The sequence below is a fragment of the Trichosurus vulpecula genome, chromosome 3 (genome assembly GCF_011100635.1).
Source record: "Trichosurus vulpecula isolate mTriVul1 chromosome 3, mTriVul1.pri, whole genome shotgun sequence".
Classification (NCBI taxonomy): Eukaryota; Metazoa; Chordata; class Mammalia; order Diprotodontia; family Phalangeridae; genus Trichosurus; species Trichosurus vulpecula.
Genome location: NC_050575.1, coordinates 299,294,874 through 299,319,733, shown reverse-complemented (window position 1 = coordinate 299,319,733; position 24,860 = coordinate 299,294,874). Strand labels below are relative to the sequence as shown.

At 39.7% G+C, this 24,860-nt stretch overlaps 1 protein-coding gene and 1 non-coding gene across 2 annotated transcripts in view; both read left to right on the top strand.

The window, feature by feature from the left end:
- PSD3 (pleckstrin and Sec7 domain containing 3) overlaps positions 1 to 24,860 on the top strand; it is a 451,252-nt gene that overhangs the window by 274,931 nt on the left and 151,461 nt on the right. The window lies entirely within an intron of this gene.
- On the top strand, positions 765 to 869 carry LOC118845153. Its single transcript, XR_005010029.1, has one exon. It is a non-coding gene; the product is annotated as a U6 spliceosomal RNA (small nuclear RNA).

Here is a 24,860-nt window from a genome sequence, read left to right as displayed (position 1 = left end):
GGCCCAACTTGATTGGCCCGCGCCCTGCAACTTGTCTCATATTTGTACAACCGTGTCTCCACATGTTTAATTCTCGTTATGTTACTTTGGATTTATGTAGCAGCTTTCCTTCTACTAGGAAAGATGATTAAGTTTTGTCACAGAGGCCCCCAAACACTTCCCAAAGCAATAGGCCTCCAGATCGACAGTGTCCTGGAAATGTCAGTCCTGTCTGCAAAGCTGTCTGAAGTTGCCTGCAAAGAGGATGAAACAAGAAGCAAATGAAGCACCGAAGGATGAATTTCAGATACTGGACTAGATGATCTCCTCAGCACAGAATTCATCGTGAGTCAGTGGTCCTCGTGTGCCTGAAGGATGCTGTTATCCTGTTATGTTCATACCTTGTCTTTTGACTTTGATGTGTCTGTAAGGCACATCAGGGTTGTCAGGTATCAGTGACTATTGTATATGTACCTTCCTCTTGAGAAATTACGATTTAATTTAGATTGTCAGCCTTCCCCTAGTCAACTCAAGTTGTGATCTCAGGAACTACGTAATATTAGTTTTCAAGAAAATTTTTTTTTTCATCAGTCTTTTGATGCTTGGTAACCTGCTCAGAGACTGTGAGTCTTCTTGGTTTCGTTTTTATCTTGCGTAGATTTTGGAAATGCATGAATCAGCCCTGGCGCCTTTATGTCACTTCCCCTGCTCATTTGATGCCTAAATGTGTTCTTCAGTTTAAATTTACTCTTCCCCCCCCCCCCCCACAGCTTTTTATCTGGGGTGTTCTTTCAGCAGTATATGCATTAAAATTTGGAATACTAGAGAGAAGCTGAGCGTGGCCCCTAGGCGAGGATGGCACACAGATTTGTGGAGCATTTCGTATTTTCTACACAGAAACTACAGCAAGATAAAATAGAACACCAACTTGAAAACATCAAAAGTATATTAACAAAATCATTCAGATCCGGCAGGCCTTGAATGAAGAGATTTGATGGCGTACCCTCCAACCCATCCTTTTGTGGAGGTGGGAGTTCCACAGGTGTTACATATTGCACATGTTTTCAGACTTTTTGCAATATATTGATCAGTTGTCCTGATTCTTTTCCTCCCTTAAAAAAAATACTGTTTGTTATATGGGATGTTTCTCTGTGAGGGTAATTAGGGTGATGCAAACAATAGAAAATATCAGTAAAAACTTATTTTTAAAAGTCTCCTAATTTGGGGATTTAGCTAAGGGTTTTATTTTTTTTCCTTGTAAAGACAAAGGCTTCCTATCTCACCCAGGCTGAGAGTGTAGTGGCTACTCATGGGCCCAATACCTCTGCTGTTTGACTCAGGATTTTGAACTTCCCTGTTTCATGGGTTGATTTGCCCCTCCTTAGACAACGTGGAGGGGCAGCTAGGTGGTGCAGTGGATAGAGCTCTGGGCTTGGAGTCAGGAAGACCTGAGTTGAAATCCAGCCTCAGACACTTCCTAGGTGTGTGACCTTGGGCAAGTTACCTAACCCTATTTGCCTCAGTTTTCTGATCTGTAAAATGAATGCAGTCAAGAAGAGTCAAACATGACTGAAATGACTGAACTGTTAACAACAAGGCAATGTGAACTCACCGTGAGACTCTCCATGTTGATGCTGGACTATTTAGTATGGACACCTAATAAGCTTAGCCTACTGCAGCTCAGACCTTTCAAGCTCAAGAGTTAGTTCTACTGCTTCAGCCTCTCCGGCAGCAGAGAACTGAAAACATACATTCCTTCCCATCCTCCTTCCCAGCTTTAATATTTTTTAAGGCTATAAATTTCCACAATCCATCCCGTCTCTGTCACCTCCAGGTTGTCCACAAGCGTGGACTCATTGTACCTTAGATAATAATTTCTGTCTGAAAATCCTTTTCTCCACTTGAATTTGGATAATTTTGTTTTAAATGAGATGCCCTTGGAAATGAGCACCCTAATGTTGAAAAATAGTTCATGGGAATCTGAATTACTTTTCTTCTAGAAGGCTCATAGAGAAAACTTATCCTTTTGCAAGTTGCTTAAATATTAAGTATTTTTAAGAGTTATAATTTGCAAGGTTCAAAGTAGGGAAGAGACAAGGGAATCAAGTATCTGTTTGACTTCTTTTTATTTCATGGTGTTTTTATCTGGACCCAATTTCATTAATATAGGGAACTCCTCATGAAGAAATCCCTTACACCAATGAAAATTGGCACCTGCTCTCCAACATAATTAATGTCTCAGAGAGTCGCCGGGGTGACTGAGAAGCTAAGTGGTTTTGTTCAAGGTCACATAGTCAAGATGTGTGAGAGGTGACTTACCAGTCTTCGTGACTCTAGCCTGACTTGTCCATTATCCCCTGGCTGCTTCTCTGGGTAATTAATAATCGTGCATTGGCTTTCTAAGAGGAGAAGCAAGAAGGAGCAAAGATCCAAAGCTGGAAGATCCTTTAGAGATTATTTTGTGCAGTCCTCTTATAAGGGGAAGATGGAGGCTTGTAGAGGGAAAATGGCTTGTCCTTGTTCATCTAAGTAATGCATAGCAGCAGTCAGGATCTGAACCCAGGACTTTGGGCTCATAATATCCTTTTGTACCAAATATTTCCTCATGAGGATAAATCCCTTCCCCTCCCCATTTTGGAACATCAGATATAACTCACCATAAATATAGCTTTTCCAGTCTGTTTGTTCTCTCACAGTGTAGACTATGAACGTGCTTGGACCAGAGCATAGTTCTGGGGGTGCTAGGAAGACCATGTCACTTGGGGGAGGAATAGGAGTAGAAAGACGAGAACAGCCAAACACTTAGTGTTGGATCTAGGTGGACTTTGAGTGTCCTAGAATGAAATGGTTGCTTGGATCTTCTGTAGAATGAATGACTTGAACCCTCACAGAGTTCTCCTGAAATCTACTGATCTGTTCGTTGTGGAAATGAGCTCCTTTGTTCCGTACAAGGCAGCGCTCTAGGATTCTTTTAAAAAAATTTTTTGTTTATTTAATTTTTGGAATAAAAAAGCACTTTTATAACATAGTATAATAAAAAGAGGACACATGAAACTGCAAATCTATTATGTACAACTTGCTGTTCCTTTTAAATATAGAATAAATTTGTCATGTCTATTTCTCCTTTTTTCCATTTCTCCCTCCCCCCCTCCAGAGATGGCTACCATTAGACACAAATAGGGATATAGATGTAAAACCATTCTATACCTACTTATTTCTCTGGCTGCAGCTAGTGTCTTCCTTAAGGAATGCCTTAATATGTCCTTGGTAATTCATTTGGGTATTTATAATCGTCAAAATGATTTATTCACTCAAAATTGTTCTTAAAACAATATTAACTCTTACTGTATATAACATTCTCTTGGTTCTGCTCATTTCGCTCTTCATTCTTTCTAGCATTCTTAGTGAGTGGTCTGTCCTTTGAGCCCTGCAGAGCTAAAGGAGATGGTATTCACACATTAGCGTAGCATAGGCGATGTGGTATGTAGTGTTTATTAGTGATGGAAAGCCACAGGATTGAGTGCTATCAGTTCAGAGGATGTTAATTCATTTGGTCAGCTATCTTAATTCCTGTACCTATGCCTGCTGTTTCTACTCATCTGAGAGCACTAGGATTTTAACCGTGGTAGATTCTTCATAGTTCCAGCACAGAGCTAAACCTCTGTTTTGTGTTTTTCTGATACAAAAGGTTATGACAAGAATGAAATGAGTTGTAGATATTTACTCTCAGGGAGACAAATACATGATGAAGGGCCCTGAGTGCTAGAGGTAGGCATTTATCTTGTAAAACATCGTGAAGAAAACAACTTGTTTGAAATCAGAGGACCTAATATTTTGATCCCATCTTTGCTACTTAATTGCCTCCCTTCCCATTTTCTGGTTCTCTTAAGTACAATGGTAGAATAAAGGTAAAAAAAGTATTTGTTAAGCACTTCACTATGTGCCAAGAGCTGTGTTAGATTCTGGAGATAGAAGCAGAAAATCGGAGCAGGCCCTTCCTGAATGGAAGCTCACATTCTAATTGGGCAGACAACACATAAAGGATTCATGTTTAGGTTCAATTTATGGCAGATGAAAAATCTGGGTAGTGCTTAAATGAAGGCAAAGTGGCAAGACAGGTGGAAATGCCCAGAGGATCTTGGGGAATAAGGACCCATCAGATGGTCAGTTCTCTACTAAGAGGATATTGAGTTCAGGGTTTGGGTGGAGTTGGGTTCTGGAATATCTACAGAAGAGGTAGGGATCTGGGAATTCACTTGGCAGGGAGTGGTCCTGTACCTTGTGGGAAGCTGACAGTTGAGCAGTGAGTATTGGTTGGGGAAATGAAAAGTGGTTGGTTTTGCTCCATGGAAGTGGGTATCGCTTGTCTTCTAGTTGCTCATTGGTGGGATGGGGTGAGGAAGCCCTTGCCTCCCCAGCATTGGGAGCCAGTGGAGGTGGCTGATCCCAGGTCCTCAGGCAGGCACCTGGTGGGCTGGAAACGTCTCCCACTCTCCCCTGTGTTTTCAGTCCAAGGCAGGAATATTACTTTCATAGAATTATCTTTCAATGAGAATAACTGAAGAGGAATCTTCTGCACCTGTTGCAAGTTGTGGTCTGTGTGCTTTTCTGCCTCAGTACCCTCCTAGTGCCTCATTCTTTCTGCTCTCTTGACAAATATGAATTATGATTTCAGATATAGAGTAATACTTTCATTTTGTTCAGCCACTTGGGGAGAGAGCTAAGAGAGTAGCTATATTAGAAAGAGTGTCAGGGAATATAGAACATTTCATAATGTTTCACCGAGTTTTAAAACAGTGAACCTAATTCTCTTTTCTACAGCTTGAAGAGTGGATTGTAGTTATGTGTTTTTTTTTAATCTTTCCCAAAGAAAGAGCTCTGCTGGGAGGAGAGCTAGGAAAGGAGTAGAGACTAATCTTCCTCCAAGGTCATGGTTAGGGGCAGCACACAGTGGTGTTTTGGAACATAAATGTCTGTCATGACTCCATTTGGAGCAATGACTGTCATGATCACTGACATTTATATAGTGCTATAGTGATTCTAAAACACTTGCATAGTGTTAGCTTCTGCCTATCAGGAATCATCGACTGCACTTGAGCAATTTTCCGCTCAAAGGAAGGAATTTCTTGTTTTGAGCCCAGACTCTATTGAGATTGTGAGAAGAGGGACAGATTTTGGAAAGTAAATTTAAAAAAAATTATTTTTAGCTTTCCTCTGATCCCCTTTCCAATTTTTCTCTTCCCTCTGCTATTCTTTTCTCTCCCTTTCCCCTTACTACCATTAGGCATCCAGGTGTCTCTTGTTATAAAACAGAAGATGCAAAGAAGCAAATTTAGGCCCAACATCAGGAAAAAAAAAAGCTTCTGAATGACTAGGGTGTTCTAAAGTAGAATGAGTTGCTCTGGGAGGGAGTGTATTTATCTGGGAGACCTCTCATTCAAGGTCTTCAGGCCACCCATTTTCCTCGTCCACTTTCTTTCTGTCCTTCCATCAAAAAACTCTCCCATCCTTTGTCCCAATCTGACTGCAACAAACATAATTAATAATAAGATACTAAAGACTGAAAATGACTTTTTGTAGTTCCTTTCCACCCATTCCACCCCCTACCAGATGCCATATTTGCATTTTAACAAGGGGTAATGCTCTTAAACCAGAGACATTAGCTTATGAAGTTATTTTCTTCAATGATAAGAATTTCAGATATGTACTGGAGACAAAGGGGTTGGTGAAATAGATAAGACCTTTTGAAGGCCTCCTTCTTTGCCTGTATATAATCCTTTATTGTTTTAGGGTGGGAGTGGTAATAGTGTGTGTGTGTGGGGGGGTGCATTTATATGGATCCATGGGAAAAGTAGAGAATTGGGAGTATATCTCAGTAGAATTGAAAGGTTATCTTAGTCATACCATAGGTTTTCCTGTTTTTCCACAAGGCTCCTGTGACTTTTAAAAGTTCCAGCAAATTCATTTAATTGTGACTGTTATTAGCTTGCTTCTTGACCAAAATTTGCGCTTCTTTCCTATTTTCAAGCTTGAGTAAGGTGTGAGATAGGCTCTGAAGATTTAAGTTGTGCAGAAATGTGTACAGCAAACCCATGGTTACAATCACTTCCTCTTTCCTGTTTGCTCAAGCTTCCAAACAGCAAATCCAACACATGGACCTTATCTAAAGTTCCTTAAATGACCAAAGGTTCATATGGGTTTGGGGAAAGGGAAAAGGGATGCTCTTTTCAGGTTTTAGAAATTGCTCTAAAGTGAATTTCAAGCTCACAGATTTCTTTTTCAAGAATGTTATTTAATTTTAAATGTAAGAAAAATCTATTTAAAGATTCTTCGCCCCTTCTGTTGCTTTGTGTGTATGAGGAACAGATGGAACTGAAGGCATGTGATGCCATAGGCATCCTTTAGGCCTCTTAGAATGAGGTAACCTGTTCTCACATGCTATATAAGACCTAAATATTGGTTCCTAAAGGGCTGTGCTTCTCCATTAAAGATGGACTCCAGGTATAAATATAGTATGAACCGTCTCCAAAGCTAGTCAGATTTGGATGTCTGTGACCCTCTTCCTTCAGGATTTGAAAGGATCTGTGATTTCATTGGTGTATATACTTCCTCTACTGATACAACCTCTCTGTGCCTTTATCACCCTTCATGAGTTGCTTTAATAAATTGACTCATCACGTGGTGGCTGACTTTCTTTTGAAGATGCCTTACCCAACTTAGCTAGGATCATAAGACCATAGATCAAAGTGCTGTTAGGGTACCTCAGAGCATTTCATTTTACAGATGGGGAAACTGAGGCACAGGGAGGACAAGTTACCTGTCCAAAGTCACCCAGATAGAAGTACTAGAACCAGGATTTGAGCCAAAGCTCTCTGATTCCAGAGATAGTTTTACCTCTGTGCTCTGCTGGTCCCATGGAGTTGCTTGGTTTTGTAGTTGATGGAGTGCTGACCTTTGAATCCTGTCTTAGACTCCTACTAGCTATGTGTCCCATGGCAAGTCTCAATCCCTTTTTACCTCAGTTTCCTCATCTGTAAAGTGGGAACAGTAGCACCTACTTCTCAGGAATGTTCTGAAGATCAAATCAGATAACATATTTAAAGTACTTTGCAAACTTTAAAGCACCATATCAATATTAGCTATTTCTCATTGTTGTTGTAGATAAACTTTCCAGCGTCTTACTCAAACTCACAACTTTCCCTTCTTGGTTGGGGACCTAGCAGAGCCTGTGCTGTGCTGACATAGCTCTCCAGAACCCAGGGTCTCCGTGCCACAGGGACGTGCTTCAGGTGCCCAAGAATCCCCTGCCACAATGATGTGCTTCGGGTGAAGAGTAGAGGACGCACCTGTTTGACTTAAAGTTCTCATTCACATCTTTCCTTTCTTCCATTGGCCAAATCATTTTTTTCATCATCCGTCAAGAAGTGTATTATAGCAAAAAACAGCATCTTATGGGGATGGATACAGGAGGAAACTTTGCGCGAGGACTCCAGGAACGATCCTTGACCCTCAGGATAAGAGATGTGATCCAACTCATGCTTAATCAAGAGCTGGTACCCCTGACTTTATGGTTATCCATTTTCAAGCCTCTCTCTAATAATGAGGAACTCACAAATTCCCTCAGGTAGACCATTTTCTACAGCCCTGTTTACTAGGAAGTTTTCATTGTATCTTAAGCCTAAATTTATCTTTCTTCAAATTCTACCCATTTGCCCCTGTTTCTGCCCTTGGGGACCAAACAGAACAAATATAAATCTCCTTTCCACGTTTCAGCCTTTCAAATATTTTTTGAGATTGTCTTTCTGAAGCCCCTTTCTGATTGTCTGGCTCTTTCTCTACCTTTTTTTTTCCTTCTAGTGGTTTTATATTGCTCTGAGTAACCCCATTCCAAGGTAACTGTATTGAGATGTATTTAAGTATTCTGATGGACAGATGTTGGTGGAAAGTTTAGCCTTTCACCTTGTGATCCAAAGTTAAACTGGCTGTGTACAGAAATGAAACCAGTTAGCCCAGGAATGATGGTGGCAGTGTCGACCTTTGGAAAGCATAGATAAAAATGCTGATAGTATTTTTAAAAAAATTATCAATCCATAAATAATAGTAAACTGTTAATAAACATAATAAAATGAATGTTAATATGAGTAACATATTTTATGAAAAACAACTATATTTTCCAAAGCAAAAGGGAGAATTTCATTTTTTGAAAGTATATTTCTGCAACTTTCTTTTAGAAGACAGCTGGATTCTCACCTGCTTCTGCATTTAGTCTGTTGAGATATGTCATTTTGGTTGGAACAAAAGAAAATCCCACCTCGTACAGATACATAGTTGGGAAAGGGAGGAGTATTTGAATAGGCAAACAATTTCTTAGCATTATTATAAAATAGCTTTGACCTTGCAGACCCCCTGAAAGGATCTCAGGGACCCCCTCACACTCGGCGAGCTGCTGAACTAGTCCAGCCCCGTTTATTTTACCCATGAGGAAAGAAGCCTCAGAACTCTGAAGAGTGTTTTAATCTATTGACATGCCTAAAGCACCCACCACACTAAGTGTAAGATGACAGTTTCTGGCCCCATTCTAGGGCCTCCAGGAGCCGTGACAGCTGGGAGTTTGGGATTGACAAGGTAACAATAGCTTTCCAGATTGTCTTTTGTGTGCTTGCAGAAGTCTGTCTGGGGGTTATATAATAAGTGTTATCCTCATCGAGAAAATCATGTTGTCCTTTTTGGATAACGAAGTGCAGGCTCCTTGCATTGCAGCCAATTACCCTCCGTCTCATCTCCTTCGATTCTTCTTGAAGTTTCCATTGGCTGTGGTCTCTGCCTGTGCTCTGGTGGACTGCTGGTATATGTTTTTGAACAGCTGCTTCTCTCTTCTTGTTGACCATTCCCTTTATTATAAGTGTAGATTAGCGGGTTCCTTGTCCACAAGCTGGTGAGCCCCAAGGTTGGTCATGTCTTAGGCCAGGGGTTCTTAACATTTTTTATGTTATGGCCTCCTTTTGGTGGTCTATGGACCCCTTCTTAGGATAATGTTTTTAAATGCATAAAATGAAGTATAGATCACAAAGGAAAGTAATCCTATTGAAAAATTAACAAAATATTTTTAAAAAACCAACCTCTTGGACCCCAAGTTAAGAAATCTTCCCATAGGCAGAGCAGAGGAACACCTGTATGTCCTATATGTAATTCCATTGTATCTTCTTGTCCAGCTTTTGAAGAACCTAATAATCTATTATTGGCAGTGGGGGGAGGTACAGGTATGCCTCAGAAATATTGTGGGTTTGTTTCCAGATCACTATAATAAAGGGAGTCACACAAAATTCTTGGTTTCCTAGTGCATATAAAAGTTATGTTTGTTCTATACCGTAGTCTACTAAGTGTTTGATAGCATTATGGTCTTTGAAATTTTTTCCCTCAATTACATATGAAAACAGTTTTAACATTCTTTTTTCAAATTTTGAGTTCTAAATTCTCTTCCTCCTTCCCTTCTTTCCCACTGTCATTGAAAAGGCAGGCAATTTGACATAGGTTATACATGTGTAGTCATGCAAGACACATTTCCATGTAAGTCATACTGTGAAAGAAAACAGACAAAAACCCAACAAAATAAAGAAAAAGTATCTTTGATTTACATTCAGGCACCACCAGTTCTTTCTCTGAAGTTGGACAGTACCTTTCATCATAAGTCCTTCAAAATTGTCTTGGATCACGGTATAATAGCATCATTTAAAATATAATATATAATATAATAATATAAAATAATAGCATTATTTTAAAAAAACAACAAAACGACAATGTACATGCCTTAATTAAAAATACTTCGTTGCTAAAAACTGTTAACCATCATGTGAGCCTTCGATGAGTTGTAATTTTTTTGCTGGCGGAGGGTCTGGCCTCGATGCTGTTGGCTGCTGACTGATCAGGGCGGCGGTTGCCGAAGCTTGGGGTGTCTGTGGCATTTTCTAAAAATAAGACAACAAGGAAGTTCGTCACATCGATTGACTCTTCCTTTCATGAATGATTTCTCCACAGCACATGATACTGTTGGATAGCATTTAACCCACAGTAGAACTTCTTTCAGAACCAGAAGCAATCCTCTCAAACTCTGCCACTGTTTTATCAACTAAGTTTATGTCATCTTCTTCAGTATTGTTGTATCTCAGGGAATAGGGCCTGAGGAGAGGGGGAGATCTTAGGAAATGGTTGGTCAGTGGAACATTCATCACATGTATTGATTAAATTCACCGTCTTATATGGGGGCGGGGTTTGTGGTGCCCAAAACCAATTACAGCAGTAATGTCAAAGATCACAGATCACCATAACAGATGCTGTTGCGAGAATTACTAAAATGTGATAGAGACATGATGTGAGCACATATTGTCGCGGAAATGGTGCTGACAGACTTACTCAATGCTGGGTTGCTACAAACCTTCAGTTTGTTTTAAAAAGAGAAGAGCGGTCATCCTGACCTGTGTCTTGCCACTGGACTCCAAAGGACTCCGGAGGAGAGAGCGAGGATGCTGACTTTGCACAGTCTTGACTCACTTAAATCCAATTCATTCTCAAGACAAGACATCACCCTCCTGATGTCATTGGTCTTCTTGGAGAACGAAGGATAAATAACAACCACAATCTGTTTAAAAAATGCATAGTAAAGTGAAGTGTGGTGAAACAAGGCATTCCTGTACAAAAAGAAATTATAGGCTTGTCGGGAGTGGCAGAATCACGTGAAGCGGAATAACGAAAGAAAAACATAATTGTTCGAATTTCCTGGGATTAGTAATGTAATAAGATTGGTGATGAGTAGAGATCGTTTTAGAACTAGGATGATACCTGGAAAAGGAAGGACTCGAGCTGGGTTTGTTGAATGGGTAAAATTCAGATGGTCAAGAAAAGAGTGGGGAGGCTGGGTAAAGAGTGAGGGCCATAATACCCTGAGCTGAGTAAAGGAACCTCTGGAGAATGCACACGTGGAAGTTCTTCATTACAACCAGAGTAAATTTAATTTGAGAAAGGACTGTGGGACAAAGGTAGAAGGGGGATTTATTAAGTCTGCCTCCAAGAAGACTCAATATACTCGTGGAGAACAAGAGAACCATGAAAAGTCATAGTGTGCGGTTATGATGTCATAAAAACAGACCTTAGATACAGATTAAATATTGTCTTATAATATAGAATCATAGGATTTAGAACAGGGGAGAAATTTAGCAATCTTCTAATCCAATCTCCTAATTTGACAAAAAGAAAATCTTTTCACCTCTCCTCCCTTTGAATTATAGCCCCATGTTAAAAAAAAATCTTTATACATTATGATGCTACTTTGCTATTTTATGGGACATATCTGTCTATCTCCCTCTGTCTGTCTCATCATTCTATTAAGGTCTTTTAAGGTCATTAGGAGTGGTTTGGGAGGCAGTGTGTCCTAGTGGATAGAGTTCTCTTTTTGAAGCCCAGGAGAGCTGTGTTCCCTCTGATGGTGACTGGCTGTGTCACCCTGGGAAAATCACTTAACCTCTCAAAGCCTTGGAAACTCTGTAAGACTATAAATTGTCAAGCAGCAGGTGGTGACCTTCATTGGAGTAGGGAGTTTCCTTCTGGGGAGTTCCCTAAAGTAAAATCACAGGTCCAGACCAAAAAAAGGAGACATTTACCCAAAGCTCATTGTGGTAACTGGCTAGTTTCCACAAGGTTTATTTCTGTCTAACTGACATTCTGTATTTATAATCACTTTTTTGGGAGGAACCCAGAGACTTGTATCTTTTACACATAGTAGTGCTTGGGGATTTTTATCTAGAAGCTCGTGTTTTGTCGTTTGAAGTTTCCACATATATATTCTACATGTAGGAAACATTCCACAAATATCTCAAAAGCAGGTACCATTGGTCTAAAATTGGGTTTCTTAATCATTTTTGTATGGGACCCTTTAGCAGGCTGGTAAGCTTAGAGACCCCTTCTCAGAGCAATGCTTAAAATACATAGGATTAAAAAAGAAGTCAATTATATTTAATTAAAGATGTAATTTTTTTTTCCCATCCAAGATCACAGACCCCAGGTCAAGCAAGAGCTGTTGGTCTAGAGGGAATTATAGATAGTCCTTGAAAATAAACTTACCTTTTTGGTGCAGTAACACTGGAGACAACACTAAATCATCTCATTTGCACAGAGATACTTTTCTGGTAACCTCAACTCTTTAGAAAACATCCAGGACCCCTTTTCAGCAAAAGGTTGAATTAATGAATGATACAGAGTTCTTACACTAAATTCACGTAAGTGCACAAGAAAACTCCTCAAGCCCTCACATTTGGTGTTTTCAAGTCAGTATGGAGGAGGGGAATGTTGTTTTTTCTTTAGATGACCTTTTTGCCAGCTTAGTTATCTGGCTATTGTGAGTAGAGCTGCTGAGCAACTTCCAGTAGTCAGATAGTCCCAGGAATCCATGGCGTGGCAACACCTTCACTGGTCCTGGTCCCGGCCCAGCTCCTTCGGGCAAAGGGAAAGGCATCTCTGCCAATACCAACTAGCTGCCCAGCACAGGGCAGCAAGCCAAGCTACTTAAAGCAGCAAAGCACCCTAAGGAAGAGATGGGTGCAGCATGTGCCAAGCAAATCAAATGACCATCACTACCATCACTGTCACCATTACCACCACCGTCTTGTCAACCATCTCCATTCAGAACCTACTGGGGATATCCAAGGGCCGCGAACCCAATAGCCTTTTGAATAGCAATCTTTCCAGCCCTGTGTCTACAGCCACCATCCTAGGAAACAATCCCTGTGGAGATGCAGCCTGGTAACTGCTTCCATAGATGCTGCTGCCACATCTTCTGAAGACCTCAGGAAGAAAGTTCCTGCCACCAAAGTCCTTTGCACTGACCGAGGGTTCAGTATCAGAAACCAAAATCATTTTATCAGTGGGAATAGCATTAAAGAAGAGGCATTAATATCTGCTTTGCCACTGCACCCTAAAGATCATGGGACTTTTCCATCTTATTTGCAGCTGGAACCTATATGTATTGTCTCCCCTATCAGATTGTGTGCCCCTTGAGAGAGAGGGTTGTCTTTTCTGTGTTTATCTCCAGTTCTTAGCACAGTGCTTTGTACATAATAAGCGCTTCATTCATTCATTACATACATTCATTCATTCATCTATCTGGCTGCCTAGAGCAAAGTAGACTAGAGTCAGCAATACATAAGATGAGACTATCAGAAATAGGCATATCGATAACAGCAAGAAATGAAAAAGGAGTACCGAGAGAGGAAAGAACAGAAGCATATAGGCAAATCCAAGGAGGCAAGATGCAGAGATGGCCTTTAAAGTGGCATCACACAACCCTATATCTCCTAGGCTCCAAAGGGTTTGTTGCTTTTATCTGAACAGCACATAAATTTTCATACCTTTTAAGAGAGTATAAGTAGTGTTTAGCATGTCAATGAATGCACATCCTTTCTAAGTTGTAATTACCAGCCTTGATCAATTGATTACCTCAAAGCTTAATAACATTGGTTAGGATCTATGAAGACAACACATAGTACAGTCATACCTCATGTATTCAGAATCGTCAGGAATTGACACATTTCACACAAGTATAACTGATGTTTATAATTATATGAGCAGAATTGTTGAATGGAGTGAACCTGATTATTCAGAAAAGGTTAAATGAGTTTTGGTTAAGTCTGCTTGTCAGGAGAGGAATTCATGCATTATATTTACAGTACCTTGCACATAATAGGCACCTAAAATGCTCCTTGAACAAATGAAAGAATGTATTAATTTAAAAGAGATATTTACTCACAAATATTTACCAAAACAAGCAACCATAACAACTACTTCTGTTAATAGAAAATCCGTTTCTGGAGACCCTGAATAAATGAGGGATCATTGCACTCTCTGTAAACAAATGTGTCCTCACCAACACTCCCCTGTCACATAGGCACCATGGGCTGGAAATTACAACACAGAAAAGTTCTACATTCATTTGTATGTTTATGTTACTCTAGTTTTTTGTGAACACACAGCCCTTGTATTAATAGGTTCCTGAGTCATCTTTGTATGGAAGTGGAAAGAAGGGTCTTAGAGGACCTGAGTTCTGATTCTATTCCTCCTCTTTACTGTCTGTCTGACCTTGGCTTGTGGCTGCCTTATCTGCAATCTCTAAAGGTTCCTTCCAGCTCAAAATCTTATAATCCTGTTCAGATGATCCTCAAACATATTTAAAGTTCATGTACCGGTATTCTTTTATTTCATTTTGATCTGGTCAAGATTGCTAGTATAGCATCTTTATTGTAGATTTACTATGCAAGCTAGCCCTGTTCCTACTTAAATGTCTAGTGATATATTTAAATGTCTAGTTCACTGAAGTCACAGGAAGCATACTTAAAGCTCAACCCCATTTATTCGCCAGAACACTAAGACAAATTGGATAGCCGCTGAGCAGTATGTGGTAAGCATCAGGAAAAAAATGATGAATAGAGGTTTAAGGGGATGCCCTTGTGACCAACCTCTTCTTAAGAGCATTTTGAAGCCCCTGGGTTGTTTCCCCCACCCACCCAATTGGTATTGCAATTACAGCCCCCGCATGGTCCCACATGGTGCCTAACAGATTACTCAAAATTCTTTTATTTGTGATATCTTTATTTGCTCGCTGACATTAACGAGCCCACGAGAGTATTGGTGTCGCTATTTGGGATGTACATGAATTGCTCTGGCCGAATGCCATTCATTCCGGTGTGGGATCTGATGTTCTGCGTGTGTTTGTGTGTGGAAAAGAAGGAAGAGTAGCAGGGGTGGGACCGCTTTTTTTTCCCCCCTTGCAGCCAGTGACGTGAGCCATGCCTGGAACAATCAGACTCACTGCAAACAGGCTAGTTGAAGATGCTAGGGGAGGCAGCCTGGTGCATCTTAAGCAAACGCTGATTGCCACATTCCGGGGCTACACAGGCACACTCATTACAGATTTCCTCCAGCTTTCTATCCCTGCAGAGGTTTGAGAAGTGCCTTTTAATTTCAGTCCTCTAAGCCCCCTCCCCACTTGACCTTGGAAATGATTGGAGTTAACAGTGTTCAGAGTGCCAGCAAGGTGCGAGTGAGAACCACGGGTTCAGTGAAATACTCCAGAGAGGACTCCATCCGGAGGCAGTCCCACCGGTCCAAGTCTATGAAAATTTCCAACTCCTCTGAGTTTTCTGCTAAGGAAACTAAGGTAAAAAAAAAATCCTAAATCTTCCTGTCAGTTCTGCAGTCAGAGGAATAATGATTTTTTTTTTTTTAAAGAAAGAGAACCTTTTTGCTAATTGTTCACGTGGAATGAAAGGCTAGGGGGAATTAGCAAGGTATGTAAAATTACTTCAGATAATGCTCTGAAGTCCGGAGTGAGCCACAGGCTGGGGAAGGGAGCTGGGCTCAAGATAAAGGGGTGGTTAATACGTTCAGTTCTGTGGGGAGCTTATTTGCTGGGGATATTGATGCAACAGTCCCCAGCCAGAAGATGATTAGGAGTGATTGTTGGTTGACATTTCGATTCAAGGTTTTATCTCAGGAAGGGCTGCATTGAAATGATTTGTGAGAGTAATGTATTTTCAGATCATTTAGAATAGAATGAAGGCATTGTGTGCCTTCATCTTTCATTTATTTGTTTTTGTTATTTTCATGTGTGGATACCATGTGAAATAGTGTATTGCGGTTATACTAGATATTATGTGTGTGTGTGTGTGTGTGTGTGTGTGTGTGTGTGTGTGTGTGTGTGTTTTAATGCATGGAATTACCAGCCTGAGCATTTTTACTTAGAGCATTTTATCAGCATTTTTTCCATATGCATATGGGCATGCTTTATTGGCACTTAGCACGTGTTTATTGCAACTGCCCTCAGGTTGTCTGTGCCATGAGTATAATATAATTTCTGTTGTTCGTATGAAGAGTGTGATTACACAGAGAAATGGGCATTTACTCCATGCAACATATTCTCGAGACGCATCCCACCACCATCTGTGTGAACAGGGTGCTCAGAAACACTCCCACTCCACAGGTTTTAAAAATGGAACGATAAGACTTATGTTCTCATAGAACTACAAAGCTAGAGACGTAGTGATCATAATGGATCATAGCCTCCTGAGTTGAAGTGGTTTGATGGGGGATATTTGAAGCACGAGAGCCCCCATCAAGGTGAGGTGTACCAAGGAAGCTTAAATATCCTGTACCTGTCATATGTGTATAAATTCACAAGTCCCATGCACATACCAGGATACACATGCACACTCTGTGTCTCTTTCTGTCTTGTCTCTGTCTCTCATTAGACTGCAGTCCTTCCAAGAGTTTTCTCCTCTTCCACCCTGCTCAACCCCTTCAATGACATTTAGACACTGTATGAGTTTAGTTATAAAAGAAACAAGTGCCAAGGAAGGTTTGCGTGTGTGTGCGTTAATATATAAAAATATATCATTGGTTGCTTATGAATTCCCCCCTTCCATTTTCTTCTTCCCCTTTGGACAATGGTACCTAAACTGCTGTGGCCAAGATTAGTGTTCACATGTGGCTCCAAGCTTCATTTGTTCATTTTCATGAATAACATACATCTTCATAGTCATGTATGTTAACATGGCATGGCTATATCAGTCTTTCTGTTGAAACTGTGTTAGGAGACTTCCTGGGGTGTCATGACTACCCTCTCCCACTGTGATGCGCCCTGGTGACATATTAAACTGGGGGAGGGGGAGGGGGTGGGAGGGAAGGAGGGAAGGAGGAAGGGTGGTACCACAGTGGTGGTAGCAGTAAACAGGCACTTCTTAAGATGCTAGTTAATGCTGAGGTCGTCGGAGATTTGTTTTATTCTTTCTTGCAGGCAGTGCCTTTTCAGTATTTCATTTTCCCTCTTCTGGAATCCTTAAATGCATAGGTAGTGATTTAACTTGGGTTTGGAATTTGCAGAGGGTGTGCCCTGTGTTCTGCTCCTGCAGAGATGCTCACATGGAATAACTTAATTAATCTGCTTCCCCACCCCCACCCCCATAGACTTTTGTTGGTTGTAAGGTACGGTGTACCTTAGAGTGGCATGGGTCTGTAAAACAGAAGTCCAAACTCTTGGTTTTCAGATTATATTGCCAATGTTTTAACAAGTGAACAAGGTTAGAGGACGATTCCTTAGGCTGATGCCATGTTATACATGATGTGAATTACATATCTTTTTTTAGGCATATGGGGTCTGAGGGTCTGGTATCATGAGCAACTGCACCCGTTTCAAAAGCACAATTCATAAGCCATATGCTTTTTATACTATAATTCATTCCCCAAATAAAAGATTACCCAGAAACTGAAAAAAAAAAGTAGTATGTTACCTTCATATAGAAAATCAAATATTAGCCAAAATCTTGCTCTGGCTAAGTTTATTCTAGAATTTAAAAAGAACTGTATTACTCTAAAAAGACATCTACACACAGTCTTATGCACATTTATTTATACTAGCACATGCAAATATTTATAATAACAATTCACAGAATTCCAAATTTAGACCTCAAAGGGAACCTTAGATTCTGCTAGTCTAAGATTCTTGTTTTATAGATGGAGAAACTGAGGCCCAGAGAGAGTTTAAGTGACCTACCCAAGGTCACAGAGGGCAGCAGTTACAAGTGCTTGGATTTGAACTCGGGTCCGCTGATTCGAAGTCTAGCATTCTTTCCCAGGATCTTTTGACAGCTATTGATATTTATTAGTACCCACAAGGTCAGTTAAGAGTTTGGTCTTGTTAATTGTATGTGTAATGCTAATTGTAATGTTGTAATTGTAAATGTAATGTTCATTGTATGTTAATTGTAAATTACACGTATGATTTTGTCTAACCCTGTATTCTTCAAGCCTAGAAATGCTTTACAATGGTCAGAGAATCCTTAGTTTTCTCCCAAGGGGTTATCATTAATTCATTATGTGCTCCTGGCTGTTTAATTTCATCTCTCTAGGCCTCAGTCTGACTCTACATAGAATAAAAATAATGGTATTATCCCCTTGCCTAGGTATAACGTTTAGAAGAAGCTTAATGCATTTGATAAATATAAAATTTCCATCTTTGGAATTTTTGTGTTCAGATTTTCTTTGCCTGAAAATATTCTGGGGTTTTTTTCCCCCAGTAACTAGCTCAATAGTCATCATTTCCTAGCTTTAAAAAAATTGCTGTGTAAATTCAGAATTTTTTAAAATTTCAAATAAAACAACAAAATAAAATTCACATCTGGTTTGCTTAACAATTTTCTTCTTTTGAGGACATTGCAAAAGCTTAACAGTGTTTTTCTTTGCGTTTTAAATGAAATACCTGGAGAGCCTGGCTTGATCTGATCAGATTTTTAAAAAAGGAAATTTGAAATTTCACATTATCAGAGGCCCTCTGATTTAATATGATCTAGCTTATTAAGATTCAGTAACTTCACCTCAATTTACTTAATAATTAATCTTCCACATGGAATTTACCTTTAGGTATTTTAGAATCCCTTTCTTAAAAAATAGGAGTCATCGCTCCCCCTTGGTTTTCCTTTGAAACTGGTTAACTATAATTCTAATGCACAAGATGGACAGAGTTCACATATTTAAGCATTTTTGAAGGATGCTAATAATGATGGGAAAGAAAAGCAGTCAATTAAAGAGTATTCAGTCTGACTTTTAGCTTGGCAATTCTCTTTTGCTGGAACAATTGATCAGCATGCAGTTGGCCATGAGGTGGCAGTGCAGACCATCAGGTGTGTGCACAGCCTTCTTCTGTTGACTTTAATTAAACGTTGGAAGCAATTCCTTAAAGAGTAAAATTCTAGAATTTGGGGTTGTGCAAGCACAAAGAGCTATTATGAAAGCCTTCATTTTGTTCCGAAATGTAATTTTAGGATGTAAGAGGACTTCATATATTTCCTAATCCACGCGTCTCATTTTCTGAGAGATTCACAGAGGAAAAATGGTGTTCCTGTGGTCACAGATCCAATTAATGCTATACCTGGGCTTAGAACCTCTGTCTCCTGCTCAGTGCTCTTTCCACTAAAGCAGTGGCCCTTTTTATTGGTCTGCTTTATTTGTCTCGTGGAACTAGTTCAGGGGACCAGCTTAATTCCAAGTCAAATGAGAAACATAAGAAATCAACTGCATTCCTAAAAAAGTGGGGTCAACTAGCATTTATGAAGCACCTACTATGTGCCAGTCATGTGCTAAACATGGGGATACAAAGAAAGGTTAAAAACAAACAAACAAAACCATCCTTACTCTTGAGGAGCTTACAGTCTAATGGGAATGGGGAAGGGAAGGGGAAAGAGCTGCTAAGCAACTATGTACAAATTAACTGTAGGGTAAATGGGAGATAGTCTCAGAGAGAAGGTATTAAGAGTCTGGAGGTCTGGGGAAGGATTCTTGCAGAAGGTGGGACTTGAGCTGAGATGTGAAAGAAAACAGGGAAGCCAGGAGGCAGAGATGGAGAGACAGAGAGATCCAAGCACGAAGGGACAGCCAGTGAAAAGCGTTTTACGAGGAAAGCACATCTAAAATTCATCGGACAGATGAGTGAAAAACTTTCCAGCCTTGATAGAGACCATTGCCTGGGCTAGAAGCATACATTTCTACTATTTTATAAACTCGTTGAGGGCAAGGGACCATGTCTTTTTCATCTTGTTGTTTTGACCCCTCCACAATGCTTTGCATGTGGCAAGACCTTTGTAAAACAAAAAAATCGAAAAACCCTGATTATATATTATTTTAAAGTTTGTAAAGCACTATACAGATGACTTTTGGTTGAGCCTCACTTCAGTCCTGATCAGTATCACAAAGATTATTACACCCATTTTATGAGTGAGAAAAGTCACTAGGCTCAACAAAGTAGATTAAGTGACTTGCCCAAAGTCACAGAGAAAGGATTTGAACCCAGGCTTGCTATATTCCAAAGGCTGCCTCCTATGCCATGCTGCCTCTCAAAAGTGCAGTAGACCATGGGGTCACAAAGATTTGGACAGGACTGAACCTCCGAACAACAAACCTGGTAGAAAGCAAATGAGATCTAGGCTCAAGAGAGCACAGTTCTAGGCTTGATGATGCTACCAATTATCCTCACCTGGGGCCCACACTGAATTGTTCTAGGTCTCTGTTCCTTAACTCTAAAAATACTTGAAGTTGGACTCAGTGATTTCTAAGGACTCGGTATTTTTTTGTTCTGTGGATCTGAGATTTGGATTTCTAAGAATACAACTTTTAGAGCAATAGAGGTTTTTCACAGTGAAGGTTAAAGATCTGGGGGCTGAGGGCATAGAAGTTAAGTTTTATCTTTTTTGAGGCACGTTTTCAGTAAACATTCATTAATGAGAAGATGTTAACTGTAAACTTGTTTGAACAGAAACCCAAAGTCAGTTGCTGCAAGACCAGGCAATAGGAATATATAATTTTACTTTGGAAAAAGGAGCTGGAATGATGTAGGATGCTTAGGGTAAAAAGGCCCATCCCAACTCTTTTCTCTCTAGTCCTTGTAGGTTTTGCAGGCTATATTTTCCCTGGTATTGTTAGGTAAATGTTAGTCACTTCTCTTCCTGGGAATCAAATTTATACACAAAGGCAGCCAGAAGAAGTCATTACAATGCCCTGTTGGAGCTTGCTATTCTGGTGGGTGTTTTCCAGGTTTTGGTAACCCTTGAGTAGGGCTTCTTCACCTCCCATGCTTTACTGAGGAAGAGTAGAACTGGGGAAAAGATTGGGTAGTAGCTGTGTATCTTCTACATGTGTGAAACTGTATCTCTAGCTAGGTTTTCAAATATTTAGGTTTGTAATATTTAGAGACTGATTTCATAGCCACAATTAAAAATATTCTGTGATTTCTCTTTTTATTTTTAACTTGAAAGCAAGCCAGAACCAGTCCATTCTGAGCTTAGTAAACACACTTCTCTGATTGGTGGAAGCCCTCATTAGCTGGGAAAAACAGATTAGTTTCCTATTGTAAAATGAAGAAGTTGCATCAGAGGAACTCTAATAGTCAATTATTGCTATCAGAAGACTGGCCAATATACCCGGGTACATCCGGATAACAAGACTCCCTCCCTGTGGTCTAGAGATAGGATGCATTGGGTAGGGTACGATATTATGGGAGATCCTAGATTTAGAGCTGGAAGGGACCTTAGAAACCCATTTTACAGATGTGGAAACTGAAGCATGAGAGAATGGAGGTGACTTGTCCAAGATGACACAGGCAAGGCTTTAAGTGAGTTGGGATTTGAACTGAATCCCCCAGATTCCAACTTTCATGTCCCTCCCATTACAACATGTTTGACTTTATAACCTTGCATCTACTTTATTTATTTTACACAGCTATTAATCTTCTGAATGCCTAGGTCTGACTGTATCATTTATGCTTCAAAACAAAACAAACAAAAACCTTTTGTTGGTTCACCATTGTCTGCCATATAAAGTAACAGTAACATAATAACAATATATCCTTACCCTGTCAATCAAGGCCCTCCATAATCTGGTACCAGTTTAGTTTTTTAGCCCTGTCTTTGCATGCCCTTTGTGTTCTAGCCAAACTGGGCTATTAGCAGTTCCTGCCTTCCCCCACCTCCATGAATTTTCACAGGCTGTCCTCAGTGCTAGAGCAGTACAGTTCTTCCACACTTGCTCTTGTTGAAATCCTTCTCTTCTTTCAAAGCCCAGCTCATTTCTATCTACTTACACATCTTTTTTTGATCCCCCTACTTCAAAGTATTCTCTCTCTTCTTAGCTTTTTCATAGGACTTTCTGTCCATCTCTTATCACCTTTTCTTTTGTTTATTCGTGTCTGTATCTTATTTGCCATCTTTTAGTCCATGCCTAGATTGAAGGCTCTTTGAGGACAGGGAGTTATTTCATCTTTGTATCTCTAGAGCCTTGTTCATTGTGCCATAGTCTTATTGCTTGTTGTATTTCTTCTCAGTAAAAGTTTGTTGGAGGGAAGCAAGTAAGGGACGTCTTGGCCTCGCATGATGTCACCGTGGGTGGCAACTCATGTTCAGTTAATTTCATTTGCATGTGTTTGTATGTGTGTCAAAATTGCAAATGGTAAAATAATGTGTGATTTTTCTTGATTTGGTGCTCGGACTTCTTTAGATTGAATAGGAACTTTGGTAAAGAGACTTTTCTTCAGCATCCCTCTAACCATTCGTTAGAGGAGAAACTTGAAGAACCTGTGTTCCTTTCATGGGACGTTTGTTGACCTTTGAACTTAATTAAAATCAAAGCTTCACCTTCATCATTACCCATCCCACTCACACTCCCAAATGTCTATCATTCTCCTAAAATTGAGTAATGGGCTAGTTAATATGTTTGCTTTTGAGCCCTTTGTCTCTAAAATATCCATGGCCATTAGTTTCACAAAGTGGAATAAAATGCTTTATCCTTAAAGAAATCCCTATATTCTCAAAGCAGCTACTTAAAAATGTAGATACAGTTCCTGAACCAAAGAAGGATGATCTGGAGCCAGGTTATCATTTTTTTAACACATCATTTATAATACCACTCTCCTAAGAGCCCAAGGATGGGGGCAAATAAAAAAAAAAAAACAAAAAGGACATGGAATCCTAAAGAGAGTCAGAGCAGTGAAGGAAAAAAAAAAGATAGCGTTTCCTAGACAATTAAAAGAGATCAGAGCTTAGTGATGTAACTTGAGGTTAACATTCTGGAACTTCTATAGAAGTATAAGTAACCAGGGAGACTGTGGACTGTGTTGGTTCTTGGGCAAGAGATACCACCACAGCACTTTCCAGGATCCTTCCACTCGGCTCCTTCCACTCATCTTTGATTAGGAAGGTAGTGTGGGATTGATGTTTAGCTGTGGTTAAACACTATGGGGATGAGTGTACTGATAATTGGCTTCATTATTAAACTTTTGAAAATTGTTTTATTTAGTTGTCCATACTGATGTGGACAGGATGAGCCACTGGACAACATGGACAAATCCTCAATCATTTATTACCTGGTAATTATCGTATCTTTGATTGTAGATCAGCAATTAAAATTTAAAATTTAAAAGTTTAAAAACCAATGTTTCTCTCTTAAGACCTGTATACTTATTTTCCATGATCTGATAATAATTTATAGTATGTACTCATTAGCCCATCTTATAGATTTCATGGAGTGTTAAAACTGGAAAGGATCTTAGAAATTATCTACTTTAACGTCTTCATGTTGTGAAAGGAGGAGAAACTGACTACTGAAAAGGGAATATAATTTGCCCAAGGCTTCAGGGCTGGGATTTTGAATTTATATTCTCAAGATCTTTCTGATTTCAGGCAGGTTGTTTGTATGTTTGTTTTTGTTGTTGTTTCCAATTAGATTTCTTGGGAAATTTTCATCTAACTGTTGGATAAAGTCTTTCTAAAAATAGTAAATTACATCATCTCATTTTCTCTTTTCTCATTAAATTCTCAGGCTGTCAAATACTTCCAGGTTATTAGAAAATGAAGCCCTACTAAAGCTGGTCTTGAAACAGTAGTGTACTTATAAAATCCAGATTCATCTCTAGAAATTATCATTTCATTGGTCACTCAGGCTTTTATAAAAATCATATGCAGGCCTGTTGTTGGTTTTAATATACATTCAGTTCATTTTGGATAATCTTGACCTATAGAACCCCAAAGTCTTTTGCCCTAGCTCCTTATAGAATCATATGCACAAATCGTAGCTCTGTCAGTGTCAGATTTGTTATAATTATAATCAGATCTTTCCCCATTCTCTTCAGTTGTCTCAGCTCACTACTCAGATCTCATCAAAACTCTCTATTATTCAGTTTAATTCAATAAACATTTGTTAAGTGCCTTCTATGTGCCAGGCACTGTACTGTGCTAGGGATGTAAATAAGAGAGTACCTGTCCTTAAGGGGCTTCCAATCTAATGGCGGAAGACCATCTACAAAAGAAAGTGAAAGGGACAGTGATCAGGAGAGTAGAGTTACCAAGGAGTACCTGGCTTGGGGGCATGATGTGCAATGGAGTCAAAACCAAGCCAAGCTGCTGGTGGACAAAGGAGCGTTACCTAGAAAGTTCTGAATATTCATATAAAGAAAGGCTTTGGAAGGAGTTTACTGCTCCACCTACCAGCCCTCCAGTCAGAGGGAAGAGGTAACTGAGGGAGTTGAGAAGATGTTGGCTATCAAAAACTGAGTCAGCTTTCATCAGTGAGGTGAAAATTTAGGAGATGGGCTTATACTAAGGGGGAAGTCAAGATGTTCCTTGGAATTAAAAGCAAACAGAACTACTGATGGAGATGGAGAATGGAAAGTTACCTAGTTACTTACCTATTATATATTTTTTCTAATCCTTTCTAACAAGTAGCCCAAGAAATGGGAATCTTAAGTCATTAAATAGAGGGAAAAATGCCTTTTCCTCCTCTGCAAATAACTAGATTTCCTTGATGACATTCAGTTTTATCCCTTAGCCCTTCCTCATAGGACTTTTCTCCATTGATCATCTCCTCCCTCAAGAATTTTTTCATTTTTCCATCTCCACTGACTCTTTACCATCTGCCTGAAAATATGACAGGTTTCCTTTACCCTAAAACAGTGTTCCCTCGATATTATAGTTACGTTCCTATCCATCTCCTTACTTTTCCTTCCAAACCACTAGAAATAGTAGTCTATTCTTAATGTCACAGTTTAGGACCACCCACTCAGTCTACAAGCCCTGACAATCTGGCTTTCATCACAAACTGAAACCTTTCTTTGAACGGTGACCTCTACTAGTGACTTCCTTATCAACAGATTTTCCATTGCTTCTCTTTGCTCAAAATTTTTATTGTCATCCTATTCACTATATAGTCACGTTCAAACACCTAATCCTTGCATTCAAGGTCCTCCTTAACCCTGCTCCAACCAATTGATAGCAGTCTTTTGTCATACTTTTTATGTATTT